A 23,786-nucleotide genomic window follows, 5' to 3' on the forward strand; every position below is an offset into this window, starting at 1 on the left:
CTGGGTCCGGGTGAGACCATGCGTCCCTGGATCCGGATGAGGCCTCGTGAACCTAGGCCCGGGTGAGCCCAAGTGGCCCTGGGTCTGGGAGAGGCCAAGCGTCCCTGGGTCCGGGTGAGACCATGTGTCCCTGGATCCGGATGAGGCCTCGTGAACCTAGGCCCGGGTGAGGCCACGTGCCCCTGGGTCTGGGAGAGGCCAAGCGTCCCTGGGTCCGGGTGAGACCATGCGTCCCTGGATCCGGATGAGGCCTCGTGAACCTAGGCCCGGGTGAGCCCAAGTGGCCCTGGGTCTGGGAGAGGCCAAGCGTCCCTGGGTCCGGGTGAGACCATGTGTCCCTGGATCCGGGTGAGGCCGCGTGCACCTAGGCCCGGGTGAGCCCAAGTGGCCCTGGGTCTGGGAGAGGCCAAGCGTCCCTGGGTCCGGGTGCGACCATGTGTCCCTGGATCCGGATGAGGCCTCGTGCACCTAGGCCCGGGTGAGCCCAAGTGGCCCTGGGTCTGGGAGAGGCCAAGCGTCCCTCGGTCCGGGTGAGACCATGTGTCCCTGGATCCGGGTGAGGCCTCGTGCACCTAGGCCCGGGTGAGCCCAAGTGGCCCTGGGTCTGGGAGAGGCCAAACATCCCTGGGTCCGGGTGAGACCATGTGTCCCTGGATCCGGGTGAGGCCGCGTGCACCTAGGCCCGGGTGAGCCCAAGTGGCCCTAGGTCTGGGAGAGGCCAAGCGTCCCTGGGTCCGGGTGTGACCATGTGTCCCTGGATCTGGATGAGGCCTCGTGCACCTAGGCCCAGGTGAGCCCAAGTGGCCCTGGGTCTGGGAGAGGCCAAGCGTCCCTTGGGTAGGGGTGAGGCCACGTGCCCCTTAGTCTGGGTGACGCCGTGCCCCTGGGTTCGGCCGAGACCAAACCAGAGGGAGTCGGACCTCCATTACCACCATTTGTCCACCATCCAGAGCTGAGGGGTCAGTGCTGACATGTACACATAAGGAACTACTGGACATTGAAATTGGGTCTCAAAAGAACTGTTGGTCCAGGGGGAAGCTCGCTACAGATTGATTCATTTGCCTGTCAGCATAACTATTATTGCTCGTCTCACATTCAGTTCTTATTAGTATATATCTAGTGACATATGATCTCGCTCATCTAGGGGAAATGATGAACAACATAGACTGAGGAACAAGAACAGAACCAGAAGCAAGGAGGCATCGATCGGACTATCGGGCCTCAGAGGGAGGATAGGGGAGGGTAGGGGGAGGGTGGGGGGAGGGGGAGAGTTCAACCAAAGGACCTGTTTGCATGCATATAAGCCTATCCAACGGTTAAGTTCAACAGGGGATTGGGGCATGCGTGGGGAGAGGGGTGGGATGGGAATGGGGGGATGAGGACAAATATGTGACACCTTAATCAATAAAGAAATTTAAAAAAAAATACACATAAAAAAAAAAAAGAAATAAAGGAATGAAGATTCAAATAAAAAAGGTACACTTATGTTCATTTGACCAATAAATAAACCTAACTTCAGAGAGTTTTAGTTATATGCCCAAGGATTAAAATTGATAAACGATGGGACCAGTTTTCAAACCCTAATTTCAATACTGGTGTTCATTTTCTTCCACCATGGATTTCTCCCAATAGCAACTACTTACCAATTGTATAGGTATATTGTAAACAACAAATAAAATACTGTGTCTTAAACCATTTTCCATAATTGTACAATTCTGTGCACACATTAAATAAATATGTGATTTCTCCTTTTGGGGGAGATTTCATGAGAAACTAAGCCACAAGTAATATGATGTAATGGAAAGAACTTAACTTTTAGGATCAAATGGAGGGATTAAAATAAGGTCTTCCTGGGATGTTATTTTACACTTTATCTCACAGTGAAAAAAATCTATGGTGTTGCCTTTGGCATTTTCCTCATTCACAATATGGTTACGGCTAACTCCTCTTCATGACTCATATCCCAGCATGAAATTCTTAGAGACGCCTTCCCTGAATACCTTGTTTAATATTCCCATTTCTACTAGGCTACTCTACTAGGTGTTTTCCCCAATCTTAACATTGTAAAAACATTTGTTATTTAAATTGATGATTTTTGTTATTGTGTTTGCTTGCTTACTGTCTTCTGGGGATCTAGTCTTTCTTCGCTGTATCTGTACCTCTTGGTAAACAGTTGATATTTAAATATTTGTCAGAAGAGCATCAGACTGTTAGGAAACCTCAGTGTCATTTTGAGGCTGACCGCTAACTAGCTGTGTGACATAGCAAATTAGAGTTTTCATCTTTTAAAATATCAAAACTGTAGAGTTCACAAGAGAGTTTTCACATACATTATTGTCTTAAAATAAGGAAATGGGGGAGGCCCTAATTGGTTTGGCTCAGTGGATAGAGCATCGACCTGCGGACTGAAGGGTCCCAGGTTTGATTCCGGTCAAGGGCATGTACCTTGGTTTGTGGGCACATCCCCAGTACGGGGTGTGCAGGAGGCAGCTGATTGGTGTTTCTCTCTCATCGATGTTTCTAACTCTCTATCCTCTCCCTTCCTCTCTGTAAAAATATCAATAAAATATATTAAAAAAAAGAATGATTCTATTAATAGGAGAGTATCCTATTTCCTTTATTTTTCCTTCATATGTGAAATTTTTTTTCTGCCTTTGCTTATCTAAAAAACAAAGCCTTTTAAAATGCTTTCATGTAACATAAGAATAAGATGGTCATGTATAACTCATACAGTAGTTGTAACTCATTTTCCTCATCTTTAAGTTAAAGGTAATGGTAGTGCCTTTCTCATGTGATTACTTTTAGAATTAAACTAGAGGCCCGGTGCACAAAATTCTTGCACGGGGGGAGAGGTGTCCCTCAGCCCAGCCTGCACCCTTTTCAATCTGCGACTCCTCGAGGAATGTCCGACTGCCCGTTTAGGCTCGATCCCACCTAAACGGGCAGTAGGACATCCCTCTCACAATCCAGGACTGCTGGCTCCCAACTGCTCGCCTGCCTGCCTTCCTGATTGCATCTACCGCTTCTGCCTGCCAGCCTACTCACCCCCTAACCACTCCCCTACCAGCCTGATTGATGTCTAACTGCTCCTCTGCCAGCCTGTTTGCCCCCAATTTCCCTCCTCTGCCTGCCTGGTCACCCCTAACTGCCCTCCCTTGCAGGCCTGCTCCCAACTGCCCTCCCCTGCTGGCCTGGTCCCTCTCAACTGCCCTTGCAGGCCTGGTCCCTCCCAACTGCCCTCCCCTGCTGGCCATTTGTGGTGGCCATCTTGTGTCCACATGGGGGCAGCCATCTTTGACCACATGGGGGCAGCCATCTTGTGTGTTGGAGTGATGATCAATCTGCATATTACTCTTTTATTAGATAGGAGGATAGAGGCCTGGTTCATGGGTTGGGGCCGGCTGGTTTGCTCTGAAGGGTGTCCCGGATCAGGTGGTGGTTCCCTTGGGGCGTGAGGCGGCCTGGGCGAGGGGCCTGTGGTGGTTTGCAGGCCAGCCATGCCCCCCAGCAACCCAAGCAGAGGCCCTGATATCTGGAATTTATTTATCTTCTACAATTGAAACTTTGTAGCCTGGAGTGGAGCCAAGCCTTCTGCTTGCTCCGTGGTGGCAGCCCTTTCTCTTGGAATTTATGTATCTTCTATAATTGAAACTTTGTAGCCTGGAGTGAAGGCCTAAGCCGGCTAGGGATGCAGAAGCTTGGTTTACTCCATTGCCCGGGGCAACCCTAGCTTCCTGCTCTTCCAGCTCTGTGGCTGCCACCATTTCTGTTGGAATTTATTTACCTTCTATAATTGAAACTTTGTACTCTTGAGTGGAGTCCTGTGCCTGCCAGGGTGTGTGGAAAGCTTGGCTTCCTCCATTGCCAGGGAAACCCAAGCCTCCCTCCTGCTCTCTGTGGCCACAGCCATCTAGGTTGGGGTTAATTTGCATACTCGCTCTGATTGGCTGGTGGGTGTGGCTGGTGAGCATGGCTTGCTGATGTAGTGGAGTGATGGTTAATTTGCATATTACTCTTTTATTAGATAGGATAAGTTCACATATGAAAAGCACTTAGAACAATACCTGACACAAAATAAATGATGTCAGATTATTTGTTATTTTTTATTATCTTTCTAATTAAAGTAGATATTTTGAGTTCTATGTTTTACATTTATTTCAGAATTTGTAGTACATTGATATGCCTTATTTATAAGTTGTCCAGAATTACACTGTTGGGTGAATTATTTGTGTCTTTATGTCTTTTTTATGCACCTGAATTATCTGGTCCTTTGGGGTTAGGTCATGTTCTCTACATTCTATTTCTCAAGGGAGCTAAGAATTCACTATCATGTGAATTAAACCTCTTTTCCATTATTTTTTACTTAAAAATCAGTTTCTTTCATTATTTACAGTGTTTATTTTGTCAGAAGAGCATTGAAAGCTTCTGGGTTATGTTGAAAGTACTTTTTATATCAGTTTCCAGTTCAGTTTCTTTGCACAGTTAATAAAAGCTAAGGCTGTTGGGCCAACATGAAAAGGTACTCTTGAATTTGATTCTGTTAGAAGCAAGTTGGCTACTGCTTTCATGGATGAGGATTAAAAAGTCCACACCTCAAATTTTCCCCTTTCAATTCTTAGCAAAATAAACTAAACTCTCTCTCTCTTTCTTCCTCTCTCACTCAAACACACACACACACACACACACACACACACACACACACACACACACACACACACAAATATGCACACATTAAAACAAACGAAAAACAACCAAAAATACAAAGAACTGCATTTTCAAATAATTTTCTAAAAATTCAGCCTGAAGATTTTACAATTAGTAGGCATATTTATCAAGGTAGAAAAGCATATGTCAACATTTGTACCTTGTTTAATGACTCTTAAATATTTAGACATATAACAAGTTGGCCTCCACTTTTACTCTTTTATTGTATTAGAATGGTTTAATTCTTTAATGACAGCTAACCGGGTTATACTTAATGTAGACAGAATCTGTAGAGAGCTGATTTTAGAGAGAAATGCATATTTATCAAGGTAGAAAAGCACATTATATGTTAACATTTTTAGCTTTTTTAATGACTTAAATATTTAGACATATAACAAGTTGGCCTCCATTTTTACTCTTTTATTGTATTAGAATGATTTAATTCTTTAATGACAGTTAACTGGGTTATACTTAATGTAGACAGAATTTGTAGGGAGCTGATTTTAGAGAGAAATGTCATGCTACATCAGCATGTTAGAGTTTCATAAGCATTAGTGTTTCTATTTATAACAATTTACTCATCCAACAAATATTTATTGAGTTCCAACTAATCCATTCATTCTTACAGATACTAAATGCATAGTGGTGCACAAAATAGTCCAAAATTTTTTTTCTGTGAAGGAGCTTATATTTTAGTGGTGGTGAAGATAAGCAATAGACATGTAAATACTACATTCTAGGATAACCTAGTAACAAGTGCTATAGAGAAAAATAAAGCAGGGAAGGGGAAACAGTGCTAGCAGTGGGTGTTGGCGCTTTATAGAGTAACCAGGGTAAGTTGTCATTTGAGCAGAGCCTGGAGAAAATTTGCAGACATCTGGGCAAAAAGCATTCCAGGAAGAGGTAGTGGTAAGTGCAAAGGCCCTGAGATGAGAGTGGGATAGGCATATTCAAGGAACAAGATGCTGGAGGGGAGGAGTAGGCAAGGAGGAGAGAGGTAGGAGGTGAGGTCAGAAAGGAATACTAGGCAACAAGACTCCAGGGTCTTGGTAGGGAATTATAAAAACTTTGGCCTTTTCTGAATGAGATGGGAAGCTATTGGTTTTGAGCAGAGGAGTGACATGGATCTGCATCAGAGTTAAACAATACCCCTGGCTAGGACTGGTGCATTATAGGATGGAAAATCTATAGGCTAAAAAATATGAATGGCCACGTCGGGCAGTGTTTCAATCTCAGAGGCATTAGTCCAAGCAAGAATCTTCATTTTAGACATTACTTAAGGATAAGCAAAATCTTTCTTAAAGGGCCAACATGGAGTATTAGAGTGTCAGTGACCTATGCCTCCTCAAATTACTTCATGATATACCAACATCCTTTTAAGGAATAACACTTTCCCTGAAAAAGAAAGGATGCTGGGTATAAAAGCTTTGAAATAAAAATTTTCTGACATTGTAAAACATTACTAATATATCAAGTCAAATGAATTATCACATCTTCTTTAATTATTCTAATGGAAGAATAAGCTGTAGATATTCCAACTTTCAGAGAACAGATAAGTGCTATCAGAGAGGCCAAAATATAAAATATTAATGAAAACACATTATGTATGGATTTCATAAGAGCATGATTATGAGATTGGAACAAATTTAAATATGGAATTAGTTCATCTTCTATGGCTCTTACAATGTCAATGTCATAATATAGAAAAGATTCAAGGTAAGTCATTAAAGAGTGAATCACTGGTAGCTATAAATATATCCATGCTTGCTTTATTGGTGAAACTGAATCAATAGGGAAGACATCCAACAAAATCAGAATTCCTTTTTCCTGCTCAGTCTCACCCCTATTATTCCTTTTTGCATTTTGAAAATAAATACTACTAATAATGGTGCTGACATATTCATTTACCATATTTCCTGAAAACCTGTCTCTTGAGCAGGTTTCAACTTCTCTACTGTGATACTAGAGACTGTGGCTGATTGATTCTGCATGTTATGGTCCATTATATGTGAATATTGTGATGATGCTTAAGATAATAATGCACTAAATAAACAGAATTTCTAATTACTCTTGTTTAGTGGGTATTGACCACCATACAAGGTGTACAAGGATTCTTCAGGCATAGATTTACTTAGCTGAGCAAACTGAGATTATTATTTGCCTTGAAAATATAGAATAATTTTAGATACATACTCATTTACACATCTTTTATCAACATTTTATTCTACTACTTATTGTGACTCCATTAGCCAAAAAATAAACTTTTATTAAATTTCTACAGTGCTTGGTGCTTAGAAGAAAAATAATGAACTAAGGCCCTTGCCCTTAGGGTTATTACATAACCTGGAAAAACTATTTTTCTGAAAAGATTTAAGGTTTTTCTCCTTACTATGTATAATTTAGAAACTCTGTTGAAGGATTAAATTCTGTTAGCCTTAATGAGAATCCAGTTTTTTTTCAGGGCCATGGTAGGTGCAGAGGAGTTATAAAGCTATCACCCCTGTTCTCAGGGAGGTTACCATGGCTACTAGAACCACATAGGGCGATTATACTGAAGTTTGAGAGTGAATGATCAGACTGAATTCTGTAGGCACTTAGAATGGGACCATTATGGACTTGGCTTTGTCAGAAGTCATGAAGACATAGTTCTGGCACTATGGCCTGAGCTATGGGAAGTCTGTGGAATGCAAGAAAAGCATTTGAAATGTTTTGTCTATTGAGCATAAAAATAAAATAAAAACTATAGCTGTAGCTACACTTGGAGGTAGTAAAATGGATGGGGTTATAGAAGTGCCATAGTAATAAGTGTTTTGATATTATTCTTCCAACCTCCCAGCCTGAAATGAATTGATATATATATATATATATATATATATATATATATATATATAAAATTTCTTGGTATTGAATCAAATAGCTATTTTGGCATCAGGGAGTCATTGCAGAAGTTTTCAGTCTTGCCACGTGTCACTTTTCTGTGACTTAAAAATATGGAACACAAGTTATCTCGACCACTTTTTGTTTAATAATAACACTTTGTAAAAGCGATTTTTGTACCAAGCTAAGATACAGAACACAAAGCATGACTCTTCTTCCAAGCAATGCACTTCTTGCAGAAACTGGAGAGAATCCAAGAGAAAAACCAATCATCATTATCCTGAAGTGAAGGTATACGATGTTCTCTTGATGTTATTACCTGTGAGTTCCCTGAGAGCATTAACAATGTCTTACTCACTTTTGATTCCCTCAGTGCCCATCACTATGTCCAGAAACTGGTATGATGTAGATGTTTGCACAAAAAATAAGTACACTTTGACATCTTTGTCAGGAAATCCAGACATCTGTTTTTTCACTCATGAACTAGATCTGATCTTTTTCTCCCCATGTCATTCGAAATATAGAATTCTCTGTCATGCTTATAGTGTAGGTAGTCTTCATAATTTTTTAGTGTCCTACAAAGTAAAAGCTGAGATGAAAGATCTGTTCTCAGGATTGATTTTTTAAAATTTTGAATTTCTATCCCACATACTTCTGAAATCTGCTAAGGTGGTTGGCTGTTCTATACACAGATTAATTCTCTCCAGAGAAGGTGCTAAAGGAGACAGAACTTTTCCTGAATTTGCCTTTGGAATATTCTGCAGTGTTTTTGGGGTGACCTTTAGAATCATGAGGTAGAGAACACTCACCCATAGGGCAAGGAGGAGACTTCGCTGCAAAAAGCCCTCAAGCTCTGACAGCTACACAGCTTTCTTGCTTCGAGCAACAACCAGGGCTGTTGTTATCGGGCAATTATATTTGTTATTCACGAGAGCAGAGGACCACCCAGAGGTTTTGCATATACCTTCTGGAAGAAAAAAAATCAGTCAGTAAAATTATCCTTGAACAAGAAAGCCAATTATAAGAATTCCATATGGGGATTTCTGGTGTTTGAGGAAATTGGATACATAAAACACACTTTGAACTTAAACTATGTGGGAAGCAATTTACTCTTCTGATGGCTGAGGAAAAAAAATCAGATTTCTGCAGTCCTTCAGGATCCTGAGACACTCAATTCATTATCATTTTACTGGTATTTGCATAAAGAATAGTGCAGGAGGTTACAGCGAATCTGCAATAATTCTGTGACATAACTACAAAGAAGTTTCTTTTAAAAATTGTCCAAAGCTATTTATACACTCTTTTTCCTCTGGAAATGTGTAACTGCTTAACCTTTACCCTATTAGTTAAAGCACATTCCTAGTTGGGAGATCATTGAATAAGCCTGGATTTTAAATAACCATATTTCTATGTCCTTCCATATACCTGTCTTGTACTTCACAACCATGTTAAATCTTGAGAGTATAGTACTATAGAAAAAAAAAAGACACATGGAAACATTTTATCTGAACAGTGAGAAAAATGAAGAGTGAGTGAGATTGAGAATTGAAAGTAACATTGACAAATCAGCTTTCTCACTTGAGGTGACCTTAGAGAAACAATAAGTGAAAGAACAGCTACTCTCAGTAGCACATGGTTTCCAAAGACAATACTTTCTTTGGGCTTTTGTCATTGTTGTTGGAAGGTGAGGATGTGCTCATTTTAAGCAGAACTTTATAGGCAGCGATACTTTTCACCTGGTTTAAGGGAATGTCTCTCTGAAAGGGTTTGCGTTTGTGTCTGCCTGGTGATCCAGAAGTATCCTTGGTCCTAAAATGTATTTTGTGTTAGACCCTCCACTAGTTAAATTTTACTGACAAGATGAGTGCTGTAAGTGTGAACCCAGGCCAGTGATGGCTTTTCCCAGGGAACTGTTTTCCATTCTTACTTTTTGTGAGCTCACCTACAGGATGTTTATTATATTCTATCTAAGATATTTACCTTTTTTATAATTTTTCTGGAAATGGACATTGATGCTTTTTTAAAAATATATATTTTTTTATTGACTTCAGAGAGAAATGGAGAGGAAGAGAGAGAAACATCAATGATGAGAGAGAATCACTGGGGATCAAGCCAGCAAACTGGGCATGTGCCCTGACCGGGAATCAAACTCTGACCTCCTGGTTCATAAGTTGATGCTCAACCACTGAGCCACGCCAGCTGGGCTGATGCTTTTATTTCATAAATAAATGTGTATGCTTTATTATTTTATTTTTGGGTCCTATCTTTTTTCTTTGAAACTTTAAATTCTCAGATACTGTTCAAAACAACTTTCTGAATGCTACTAAGATCTCAGTTTTGGAGATGAATTACTCCTTGTGATCCTCCCAAATTTACAAATCTGTTTATATTTAACTTGCTGGAGAATTTTCATTTTTTGACTTTAGTAAATATCTTAGTAAATAATTAATATCTTCTGTGGACACATATTACTCTATTCCCTTTGGTTTGATCATGTGTTTTTTGAAGGTCCTAGACATCATGTGTGTGCTGGAGGCATTACTACATGGTATTGCTATATAAATCTAATGGGTGAAACTGTTCAGGTTCGCTCCCCAAAAACGCATCTTCAAATCTATGGAAAATAAGGGAAGTCTTTTGAGAGTATATGTCATGGGCGACCCCTGAACAATGGGGTTCAGAGAGCCTTTAGGTTGGTGAACACTTTGAGGTGCTAGGAGGATGGCACACCTGAAAGAGCATGGCAGCTCTGTTCTCCTCCCCCATACCTTGCCCTGTGCCATGCTTCCATTTGGCGGTTCCTAAGTTGTATCCTTTATAATAAACCAGTAAATGTAAGTTGAGTGTTTTCCCAAGTTCCATGAGTCACTATAGTGAATTATTGAACCTGATGTGGAGTTGTGAGACACCATGAATTTGCAGCTGGCTGGGCAGAAAATGAATAGCTGGGAATCTCATTTGTGGCTGGTATCTGAACGTGGCCAGTGTTGTGGGATAAACCCTTATCCTGTGGGTTCCGAGTAAACTCCAAATAGTTCTTGTCAGAACCGAATGAATTGCTGAATACCAGTTGGTGTCAGAGAAGCAGAGAATTGTTTAGTAACAGGAGGAACTGCGCCCCTCCCCACTCCCTGCAATATCTCTTCAGTTCTGTGAGATAGTTCAAATGTTTACTAAATTCTCTGACTCTTAACTGCAGTTTCTCAGCTTGATGTCTCAGCTTCTTGTCCTACACTTAAAACTGTCAAACGATTTAAGGGAAAAAGTGGATCTAAGAATGTCAGTTCACCTCTCTTGAGATTCTCTTTTCACTCTGGTCTTGGCCTCCCACAGGCTGGTTCTTTTTCAAACATATTTTTGTTGTTGTTGTTTGTTTTATATCTGGCTGTATAGTAGAAGTGGCAGTTTGCTTCCAGCTACTCCATCATAGCCAGAAGTGGAAGTCTGAGATTAAAAAAAATATTACTGTAATGCCATTATCTTTGTATAATTAAATACAAATATTTGCTAAACTGGTTATTTTTATTCAGTAATTCTACAAATGTTTGTTCAGTGTATACTATGTATAAGGATTCTGCCAAACATCAGCAATGCAGCAGTTTCTTAAATAGACCCAATTCTGCCTTTATGGAGCTTCAAGTAGGAGAACCAGATGTAAAATAATGACAGATTATATACATATGTGATCAAAATAGAGGGAATGGCTGTAGTATATGAAAATTGAGAGCCTTAGGTCCAGGCCTTGGAGAATTACAGCCTTTGTGGTAAAGAGAGAGAACTAAGGAAGTTGAAAAGAAGTAACCATAGGATAGAAGTAAAACTCTTAGACATTCACACAAACTGAAAAAATAGACTCATGATAATAATACTAGTGTTAACTATGTTGAATGCTACTGAGAATTATAGAGAGATAAGGACTAAATTCTGGTGTTTGGATTTAGTAAATGGACCTTAAAAGGAAGAATGAGAGAGCAGTGTGGGCAGAAAACAGGAGTGAATGTACTGTGAACAACATCGGTTGCTGACCAAAGACCTTTTGTCCTTGATTTTGTTCCAGTCTAACATGTTCTTTCACCACCCAAACATCCTATACAACTCAAGAGATGCTGAATCCATCCTCAGCTCCTGGTAAAATTATTCAAAACAAATTGTGCCAATCCCATATTCCCTACTTATCTCCAATGGTTTAGGAATCCAGACTTAAACCAATCAATGTATAACAATCCTTTGGTGACTGTTAATGGTCCAAGATTGTGCACATGAACTTATTTTTCCAATTAAATTGAACGAAGAACTTACAACATTTGGTTGTAAGAGAGGCCCTCCATCTTTCCTGATGGAAATAAATAAGGAAGCATATTTTTCTAGTTGATACTGGAAGCTATCTATGACCAAGAAATAAATCTGCCAAGGTCAAAGACAATACACAGAGGAAGAAAGAGCTCAATAATTTTAGAGATACTAAGTTGTAGCTTATGTCATGCATAGAACAACCATCTCCCCCTACCTTTGGACTTTCTAGATTTGGGAAACTTACTATTATAGTCATTTGAAGGCCCAATTAAGATATTATAAATTAACTAGAGGTCCAGTGCACAAAATTTGTGCACAGGTGGGGTCCTTAGGCCTGGCCGGAGATCAGGGCCTATTGGGGTTATCTTGCCCAGTCCTGATTGGGGCTGGGCTGGCTGGGGCCTGCCAGCTGCTGGACAGGCCTGGGGGCCTGCTGGCTGCTGGATAGGACCTGGGAGCCTACCAGCTGCCAGATGGGGCCTGCCAGACGGGGGGAGGGACCACAGGAGGTTTGCTGGCCAGGTGAGGTTGGCTGTTGTAGTGCACTGACCACCAGGGGCCAGCTCCTGCATTGAGTGTCTGCTCCCTGGTGGTCAGTGTGCATCATAGCAACTGGTCGACTGGTCATTCCAATCGTTTGGTCATAAGGATTGCTTAGGCTTTTATATATATAGATAGCGCTATTAGTCTGTCCAGTTCGGGAATTTTCTCCTGCTGAGCAGAGCTTCAAGGATATAGAGATAGATGAATGGATTGGAAAGTGACAAGAGGAGGGTGGCTAATGGATATTGAGAAATTAGAGATGTTAATGGGGCAGATAATGTACTGGCATTAAAAACAATGTAGTGGCAGACATACTTAAGCAAGTAAGTTAGAGAAAAAAGTTGTGATTAGAAAAAGGTAACATTTGAAAAAGTGGTAATGTATAGACTATAGAAGTACAGTAGAGAAGAGGCTCCAAGGGGCAAGGAAGTATAGGAACTGAGTGGTTAGTGATGGCTAATCTATGGGATTGTTGTCACTCAGGATGCTTGACAGGAGCTGCAGTAGAAAAGGAGGCTCTACGTTTGGAGAAGGGCATTGGAAATACTTTTGAATTTTTGTTAGTGCTATGTGTTATGTCTGTAGCTTCCACTATTTTTAAGATACACTTCTGAATTATTTTAAACAGTAGGAATCTGTGCTAACCAAAACCATTTGTAGCTAGCCTTCAGTGGCCCAATGTTATAGCCACATAGAACTTCAGTAGGGTTGCATATTTATATGTTTAACAATAATTTATTGAGTTTTCAGTGGGGAAAAAAGGCTAAGAAATTACTTCTGATATAAAAGTTAACATTTTCCTAGCAATGGAGGGTCATGTGGTTGTATAAAATCTATAACTTTCACTTAGTAATTCAACACATGCTGAAACAATACCCAACTCAGCATTATAATGAATTATATGATAGTCCTTGGCTTTTAAAATTCTCAAGGGGTGAATTTTCAAAGGCTTTTATATTTTTCTAGGTAAATGCCTCCTTGGAGGATTAGGTTCTACAAAGGTAATTTCTGAAGTAACTGAAAATTAAGCTTTTCAAGCAAAACATGCTTTTATTTCAACCATATTTGATGGAAACATTTTTAAAATGAAATATATATACCACTTATATAGGAATATCAGTTATATAACGTAGTCACACTTATGTCTATGCATCATAATTATGAACATCAATTAGGTAACTGTGCTGTGGTATAGTGACTCAGGACAATTGACTGGATTGTGTTTAGTTTCCTCATTTACTGTCAAAATATCTGATTTCACTGCTTATTGTACACATCTACCTTCCACAGTCCTCCTCTTATTCCTAATTGTTTTCTTCTAATTTATTTTAGGACTGGGGAATCAGATAGCCAAACTTAATTTAATTGCATGTAAAATAGACGTAGGTAGGCTCTGAATAAGTACCTGAAATAACTTACTCTTATGATATTTGTTAAGAATATATCACCTTCTAAAGGGCCTTTTGTAGGTTCTGAACACTTGAGGTTACTAGTACATGACTTCAATATCAGCAATATATTACTAAAGCTTTTATAAAGATTTTGATTTAATGTTTTTTCCTATGTAGAATTACGATGAATAGAATTCCTGTTACTATTAATCAATTGAAATCTTCATAGCTTAGTTAGATAAGCATAGCCTCATAAAATTTTCCAGCTGCAAAAGACCTTAGAGAACTATGTTCCAAGGTTAGGTTTAATATATTATTGTCAAAACATATTTTGAAAGAGTCATCTATAAAGGATATTGGATATCTTGCTATAAGAATGAGGGATATTAAAACGTTTGATATGAATATGTCACTCAATCAGATTGTCATGATTCTTCTTGACCAAAAATTGAAACTGGAGTTTCCTAATATTGAAACTAAGCATAATTTTTATACTACATTTATTTAAAACTTATCTTCATAATCTTTAATAAAGCTATCTTGAAACATTATTGCAATAAAATAAGAAAAAATATTCCCTCAACTCCCACATTAATTTATTCAAGATTAAATTAAAGTATAGTTATGAACATACAAAAGAGTCATTAAGTATTTAATGCTAATGACAGGAATATGAATGCTAAATTTAGAAGACATAGTCAAACTTGTTAATAAGAACATGCTTTATATTTGAATTGAGAAAATCATTTTAACACTGTAGTAATCAAGATGAGCCACTGAACTTTAGAGGAAGAAATGACCCTAGTGATGGTCCAAGTTACAGACTTACTAAAATTTGAAATCATCTAATCTTCTTTGGAGTAATTAAGTCTTAGAAGGTTGAAGTGAATTGCCCATGGTTACACAGAGAATCTTCCTCTCTCCATCCTTCCCTCCCTCTTTCCCTCCCTTCTTTCCTTTCTTCCTTCCTTTCTTTCTTTCTCTCATTCATTCATTCCTCATACATTTACTGTATGTCTAGTATATGCCAGGAAGCATGTAAGACCTTTGCACCACACAATTTAAAGATATTTCCAAGAAATTCATAATCTAATGGCAAAAATGGGACTGGAACCCAACATCAGAACTAGACTTCTGATGCTTGGGACTTGGCTTCTTTCCAGCACACCTTCACACCTCATTTGCTACATCAACAGTTCAGAAGACCTTGATTCTATTCTGTAGACCCTAACTTTGTACACATTATTTTCAGGATTTGAGGACCTATTTTCCCCATTTTAACCTAAAAATATAAGTGTCTTCATCTATTTTTCTGGTCTGCTTTAATAACAACTAATATAATATTTATGAAAATATATATAAACTTATCTTACGGAATTGACTCACATGATTGTGGAGGCTTGAAGAGTCAAAATCTGACGGGCTGGCAGGCTGGAGACAGGGGAAAGAGTGGCAATGTGAATCCAAAGACAGCCTGTCATAGAACCATGAAGAGTCAATGTTGCAGATGAATTCTGAAGGGAGTCTTCTCAAGAATTCCCTCTTTCTTTGGTATGTCAACCTTTTGTTGTATTCATACCATCAATTGATTAGATGAAGCCCACCCACGTTATGGATGTTATGGAGGGCAACCTGCTTTACTTAAAGTTCATCAATTTAAATGTAAATCTTATCCCAAGACACTGTTACAGAAACATTCAGTATAATGTTTGACCAAATATCTGGGTACTGTGGTCCACCTAGTTGACACATAAAATTATCCATTGTACTTACTGCTGGTTAATAAATGTTTATAACCTGGGTTCTAGTCTAATTTAGTTTGAAATAAATATAGGAGAAATTGCTTTACTTCTTCAGGACAGTTTTTTTCTTCATCTGGAAATTGAATGTTATGAATAGATAATTTGTAATATACTCAGGTATTACATTCTGTTCATCTTTGAGCCTTAATGAAAACTAATCAGAATTTGAATTAAAACAGTGTATCAAGGAAATAATCATACAATTTATTCATTCAACAAATATTAATTTAAAGAATAAATTTGCCCTAGCTAGTTTGGCCTGCAGACTAAGGGTCCCAGTTTCAATTCTGATCAAGGGCCTATGCCCAGGTTGCAGCATCCATCCCCAATAGGGGGCATGCAGGAAGCAGTTGATCAATGATTCTCTCTCATCATTGATGTTTCTCTCTCTCTCCCCTCTCCCTTCCTCTCTGAAATCAATAAAAGTACATTTTTAAAAATAAATTAATTTAGTGCTTCTTCTCAGGTGCCACCTCAAGCATTAGTCTATATTATGATTTCAAATTAAACTTTGAAGACAGTTTTGGATTCTAAAAGTGAAAGTTTCAAAACTTGAGATTTCGTGACTGCTCATTTCGTTTATTTATATTTGCTCACCAACTATATTTCATTTCATTAATCTTAACTAGAGTTGTAAATGTATTCAATTCGTATTTTAATTAATCAGCAAATCTAATAAACCAACCAATCAAATATCCACCCTGCACAGGCTATTTGACTAAGCAATTTAAGGTCTTGAAATGTGACTCTGGTATATGCTCCTATTTGCGGGGGTGAGGAGGGTGGGGGAGAGAATGAGGCTTCAACCTCAAGGGATACTTTTCATTACCTTGGATCAAAGAAGCCTTTACTAAAGAGAAAGGGCAGAAAATGCCATCTGCCTTTTGTAAATAACTTTAAGGGAGGTTTAACCAAAGAGCAAAGCCATGAAGTGCTATGCATAATAAATGCTCATTTATATTACATTAATAAAGTACAAACATTTTCATGTCTGAAATCAGGCCAGATCCCTGAGCAGCTTTGAAGGATGATAATTATTTATATTTTTATTTATTCTAATTTTATCTGAAACTATAATGTTATGAGCATAATGGCAGTGCTCATAAAACTAAAGAGTTTTTGTTCTGGTTCCTTCACTCATTAGCTACATGCCTATGTTATATTTTTACTTTTCCTGGGCCTTAGCACAGGATAAATTTTCTGATTGTAAACTGGAGATAATGGTGAATACCTTAATGAAAGCGAAATACCCATTCAACACACTGAGGATTCTAAGCCAGTCAAACTCAAAGAACATAGCTTCAATTTGGGATTGCCTTGTAGATCACAATGGCAGACATTTACATGATGAGAGGGTTATGGTCAATCATACCTTTTAGGAAATGAACATTACAACTCCAAGGTTAGATTAACCTTTTGCACTCAGATGTCGAGATTAAAATTACTCTTTGAATGTATCAATAATTTGAAATATAAAAAAATCCAAATAAATAAGTTTGTATGAAAAGAAACTCCAGTTTTTTATTCTACTGCCGCGCTTTATAAAATCTGGGGTATTTAAAAAATTAAATCCCGAGTAGAATAAAGGAATCGAGAAAAAAGCAAGCGAGTGCAAAGGGTTAAATATAATTTCAGGGATTTGATTTTATATAAAATTCAGTAGTCTCAGCCACGAAATAAAAAATTTCTCAAATAATAGTAGCAAAGTTACCAAGAAAACTAAATTTGACCTATATAGCATCAAGCTATATCTTATTTTGCAGAGTCATAAGAGTACAGTGCTCTCTAACTACTTTGTTTCATGGCTTTAAAAGGAGGGAGGATGCTCTTTTAGGGATTTTCATTGAATTTATGACTGTTTAAAAATAAATTTTCCTTCTGTTTACAGTATCTAAATTGTTCATTTTCATCCCTAAGACAGTCAACAATTTCATTTTTTCTTCTAATTGTGTGTGTGTGTGTGTGTGTGTGTGTGTGTGTGTGTGTGTGGTGTGATGGGGCAGTTGGTGTGTGATCTGGGGCATGCTTTAACTCTGGTTTCCATGAGGAACTTAAAATTCCCTGCTCCTTCAATCTTGCCTCTGGGGAAAGGAAGAAAGTTTAGGGACGATGGTCATCACTGTGCCATTCACCCCCTATTATCATGCCGCCCACACTCCAGTTGGACAGGGACACATTTGCAGAACTCAACAAACTCTGGCTGATGAACTGTATACATTTCTCCATTGTTACATATAATTCTAACCTTAGAGTCATGTAAAGAGAAGGATGGGCAAGCAGTAACTATGACAGAGTCAGATTCCCCAATAATCTTCCAAATGCTTCTTTCAGTTCCTGGGAGATACAGCAGTCCCTTTACCAAAGACCTGTGCAGATCCAAGCCTCTGCCTCATTTTTTCTTCTTAAACTCACTGCACTCCCCTGTCTTAACCCTACTTACACTTCAGCAACTCAGATGTCATCCCTTATGGAACTTATCTTTATGTGATTTACAAATTCTTTCTCCTGCACTTATCTTTTGTTAGCAGTTGAGAGCCCTTCAGCAATAGAAATGATACCAGTAGCTAAAAGACATCAGTAGCTGTAGATATATAGATATATATGTATACACATACATATATAGATAGATTATATATATTTATAAGAATATATAAAGAATATCTATCTATCTATCTATCTATCTATCTATCTATCTATCATCTATCTATCTATCTTCATAAGAATAAGTTGACCTTCCTGTTTGCTCATAACTGAATGAAGAATTTCAATAATACTTGCTACCTATAATTTAGAAGGCTGGGACACGTTTATACTAATAATTGAATATCAATGGTACTGCATATAGGAGATACTCCATAAATATGTGCTGACTAAATAAATAGATGACTATTAGCCTTAAGGAATTTTGACTAAAAAAAAGGATAGATAGTGGCTTTATTGTCACAAAACATACATTTATATGCAAAAGCACTGTAGATCAAGTTTATCACAGCGGCAGTGAGCTGTTTCTTTCTTCCCAGGAGGAAATGCAACTGCAGTGAAGTCCACCCTTGAGGTTCTGATGAATGGAGCTTTGGTGACTAGATCAAAGAGCAAGGCTGGAACAGCGGAACGAAAAATAACCATCAGATGCTCTGTTAAAATATGCACTATGTTTCATTTTTTTACATGAAAAAGGTGGCTTTGGTCACAATTTCCATTGTGGTTCTTGTTTTCACTTTAAGACAGCCCAGATGTTTGAAACAATGCCAAGTTTTTAATAATGATGAAGTCAGAAGCTGCCAGATGGAGACATTTGAGTAATGAACCTGAGCTTATTAAGAATCTATTGCAAGACTTTGTAAAAAATATATATCTTTAAGTGGATTATCTTCACTAAATTTAAAAGAGAATAGTTCAGCTCTTGATTACTAAATTAATGCATTCAGGTAAACTCTTCATCTTATGACAAACACATTTGTCTTCCTAGTCTCATACGCCCATGGCAAACATTACCAGTGTGAATTACCCATAAATCTGTGTTCATTCTGAACTCATTAAATTTGGGAACATTGCCATTTCATCTTAACTGTCTCCTGAGTACACTGAATTGCAGCAAGGTACCAGGGACCCGGGCTTGGAGCTAATAAAACTTTCACTTTCTTGCCATCCTGTCTGTCTCTGAGTCCGTCTCCAGACAGTACTGCACCTGAGCAATACCATCCAAAGAAGACCTTGTTCCCTTAAAGACAATCATAAAAGGTGGTTACACAACCTTTACAAATATACTTTTATATGAGTATTCAACTGAGGCTAGAGACACTGAGATTATTCTTGTTCATGGGTCAACACTCAACCACTGAGACACACCAGCCAAGTGGGAGTAATATTATTTTTAAATGGTTTTAGCAGCAGATAATTGATCTCTAAATAAGCATTAAGTAAATACTAAAATCATATTAAACTGCCTTTGGCTATCTATTTTCTACCTAGAATAAAAACAGTTTTTTAATAGTGTTTTGATGATTTTCAGGTGTCAAGCTACCTGGAGTTACTTGACTGAATCAGTATTTTTTAAGCATCTACTGGTAACTAAGGTTTTCTTTTTGGAGTAATGTGAATTAAAACTGGACATTTATGTGGTTTAGTTCAATTGATAGAAACCTCTGAATACACAGCAGTTGAATACATGAACATATAAGCAGAGAATTTTAACCTGCCAGAGCTCACCATAGTAGATGCAAGTATAGCAGCTGCCTTTTCAATTTCCTTCTTTCCCCATCCCAACTCCTTAGAATTGAAAGGTGGTGTCTAACTGGGGAATGTGTCCTTCCCCCCAGAGAAGCTCCAGTCCCCTATCCCCTATCTCCTTTGAGTCTACTGCTAATATGTGCACACTTCCACAGTCACTCCCCACATACACACATGCACATATGCATACACACATAACACCGTAGAGCTTGAGAAATAAAATAAAATAGAATAGTTGCTACCCAGCCAAATTTGGAGCATGTAGGATCCATTATACATTCTTAAGCATGGGAGTAATATTATTATTATTATTATTATTATTACTATTACTATTATTATTTAAGTTTTTCATCTGGCCACTGCCACAATGATACCTTGGGTTCTATTCATTTTGTTTTTATTTTTTAAATATGTTTTTATTGATTTCAGAGAGGGAGAGATAGAAACATCGATGATGAGAATCATCGACCAGCTGCCTCCTGCACAACCCCTACTGGGGATTGAGCCCACATACCAGGCATGTACCCTGACCAGGAATCAAACCATGACCTTCCAGGTTCATGGGTTGAGGTTCAACCACTGAGCAACACGGGGTGGGTGGGAGTAATATTATTTTTAAGTGGTTTTAGCAGCAGGTCCATCTGGCAGTGAAGCTGTGCTGTGCTTGCCAGATTAATTTATCAACGTTAGGCAGTGTTTATTGATGTCCTGTATGTAGTGAGAACAATGAGACAGGGAGATTTATCTGGAAATGGCTGCACTGAACCAGGCATGAGTGAATAAGGGTCTTTTCTAAGTGATATGATGGAGAGATGGATGGGAGTTGAAGGACAGAAAGAAGCACAGATGTTTCTTAGTTTGGATAAAAGAAGAGGGGGTGACTCATGGGGATAGAGAATAAAATGAGACATTTGCTTTTAGGCATGCTACTTTATGATCATGCTGTCTATCCAAGTGAATATGCTGTGTGGGCAGCTGGAGATGGATGATTGAAACTCAGGAGAGGGAAGGCAGAAAAATGAGGGTTTGAAATACAAAGCTGAGGGATCTTTTATATCAATTTCAGTATCTTATTCAGTTCAAGGCTACACTGCCTTTTTTGATTCTTATCTCTTTTTCCATTGTCAGTTAGATAGAAAGAACTTGAAATTTTCTTCATTCTGGTACTAATTATACCTTGACTAGACTATCATAGTACCTTACAAATTTGCCTCTTAATTTGTTTTTACCTTGTTCTAGTATGTCCTTGTTCTAGTATGTAATATATGACTTTACAAGCCTTGTGTTTCCAAATAGCTCTATACAAGTAGTATTTCTGGCTTTCTGTTATTTACGGAATCCGAGCCAGACGTCTCTTAGTCTGGCTTTTTAGCTCTAGTCCACCATTTGCAATGTACTAGTTCATTATTCTCCTCCATGAACCCTGTGCTACAGCAGATTAATGTACTCACTGACCATCATTCATACTTGATAACTTTCCCTCTCTGTGTACTGCTTATGCTGGTCCTGGGTGCCATTTCTAAGTCAGAATGCCAAGTCCTAAGCATAGACCAAATGCTGTTTCTATAATCCTTTTCTCAGTTCTTGGGCATTTCATTTGTGTCTCTTAGGCCACCAATCTCCTTTTACTTCAGATTAAAATTATTTAATAATCTTCCTTTAAAAACAAACCTTTAAGTTGAATGAAGACAAGAACTATTTCTGAAAGAATTTTGAAATTTTGGGGTGTCTGCTATCATGATTTGCACATAGTAGTATTCAATAGTTATCACGATAAATATGCTTTCTCCTCATTGTATTAGGTTTCCAATTTTTAGCTTATTTTCTTTGGTTTGTATTTCTTTGGCAAGCAATAAAAAAGAAATTGGCTTAACTTATGCCAAAAAATATCATTAGAAATATGTGATGCAACTCATACTAATGAAGGAAAAGTTGAAACACCATCTCTCCAAAAGCAAAGAAAGTAGGATTTCCCATGGAACTTAGGGAGTAGGAATTAAGGGGAAATCTTCTTGGTGTCTTACAATTAACATGAACCAGCTCCAACAGTTTTCTTTTTCTTAACATCATTCTGGTCAAGATTGAAATTCTCTGAAATGATTGGCTCTGACTGAGCCACATGTCAGAAGTGGGTGGGACACCTTAGCCGACAGTTCTAGTGAAACTTCTAGTTCTAGTGAAGTGAAAACTGAGTTATTCCCAAAGCAAAAGCAGAAGGCATAGATGCATAGCAGGTAAGAACAACAGATTCCAAAACATCCATCTTATAAAACCTCTGGGTTTAAATATTTATGCATTTTTTCAATCAACCAAAATGTATTGGGTGCCTGCTCTACTGGACAATTGCTCAGGATGCATATATGAGTAAATTGTAATCCATATCTTTTTTTTTTTTAAAGGATTACAGTATAGTATATTTTTTAGCCCTTACCTAGTTCATTTTTCTTACTAAAATGGATGGTTAAACATAAGTCCAGGTCCCTTGAGAGCTTTTCATTGCATCATAGCTCTCTCGTGCTCTATGTGACTTTAGGGACAGATGAATGACCCATTTACCATCCTGGTCTCAAAGTTCATTGAATTCCTCTTCAATAATAAAGTGTGGTGGGAGACAAAAATCAGAAGGTTTATTGGGCAGATTATAGCATCTTGGAGACTTCGGTAAGAAATTTAGATTTTATTTAAAGTGTGATTGAGAGCAACTGAGGAAGTCCTGAACTCAGAGCAGGGTACTCTGGCAAGTATGTAAACATGGCATTATGAAAAAATCAGGGTGAGCCAAAACCGGTTTGGCTCAGTGGATAGAGCGTCAGCCTGCGGACTCAAGGGTCCCAGGTTCGATTCCGGTCAAGGGCATGTACCTTGGTTGCGGGCACATCCCTGGTAGGAGGTGTGCAGGAGGCAGCTGGTTGATGTTTCTCTCTCATTGATGTTTCTAGCTCTCTATCCCTCTCCCTTCCTCTCTGTAAAAAATCAATAAAATATATTTTTTAAAAAATGAAAAAATCAGGGTGACAAGAGTGAGAGCAAGACATCTGATAGCAGATGTTGTAGTGGTCTAATTGTATATTATACAAGGAAGTAAACAGAGGTTTAGTTGTGGAGCGATGGGGATAGAGGGGATAAGGGAGGAATCATGAATGATCTTTAAATGTATGGAGATACCATTTTCTAATATCTTATTTTCTATTTAAATTACTGGGTTTTTTTTAAATCCCCATCCGAGGATATTTTTTCCATTGATTTTTAGGGAAAGTGCAAGAGAGGGAAAGACAGAAACACTGATGTGAGAGAAAAACATCAATTGGTTGCCTCCTACAAGAGCCCTGGCCAGGGCCAGGGCCAGGGCCAAGGAGGAGCCTGCAACCAAGGTATGTGCCCTTGACTGGAATCGAACCCAGGATCCTATGGTCTGCAGTCCAATGCTCTATCCACTGAGCCAAACCAGCTAGAGCTTAAATTAGTTTTGATATGCCATATTTTTTTTATCTCATTTCGACAACTGATCCACTGACCTTTCTATTATTTCCATATCAGTTCTATCCAATATTCATTCCCTTTCTTATAGAGTTTGGATCAATTGTTCATTATTTCTACCACACTTACAAACATCTCAAAACCCTTACCTCATTCTCCTACCATTGTATCTATCTGGTGAAGCACTGACCAAACTTCCCACCTCTTATGACACTTTGGACTGTGAAAATATCACACAACGAAACTTATTCAGAACACAATAAAATCAGACTCCATTCTCAACTCAAGCATTGGGAATTTTACCAGTTCTCTATCAATTCTGCAAGTATTCAATTAATTCCCCTGTTCTCAGTCTGGCTCCTCACCTTTGCCTTTTGCATGCCTGGTATACCCAAATTCATATCCTCCTTTGTTTTATTTGTCTCAAGAATGTATCTCCTATATTCTTTAGGGATGAAGGGAGGGAACT

The 23,786-nt window shown here is 38.5% G+C and overlaps 1 long non-coding RNA gene across 2 annotated transcripts in view; it reads left to right on the forward strand.

Moving 5' to 3' along the window:
* Positions 1 to 23,786, forward strand: part of LOC129148554 (uncharacterized) — a 277,290-nt gene that overhangs the window by 173,629 nt on the left and 79,875 nt on the right. Inside the window, exon 4 of one of the 2 annotated variants that reach the window (XR_008555510.1) lies at positions 18,631 to 19,199. The exons of the other annotated variant lie outside the window; for it this stretch is intronic. This is a non-coding gene — a long non-coding RNA (uncharacterized LOC129148554). Of the gene's footprint in view, positions 1 to 18,630; positions 19,200 to 23,786 lie in introns of those variants that run through there. 2 annotated transcript variants of the gene reach the window in all.

The sequence above is a fragment of the Eptesicus fuscus genome, chromosome 3 (assembly GCF_027574615.1).
Source record: "Eptesicus fuscus isolate TK198812 chromosome 3, DD_ASM_mEF_20220401, whole genome shotgun sequence".
Classification (NCBI taxonomy): domain Eukaryota; kingdom Metazoa; phylum Chordata; class Mammalia; order Chiroptera; family Vespertilionidae; genus Eptesicus; species Eptesicus fuscus.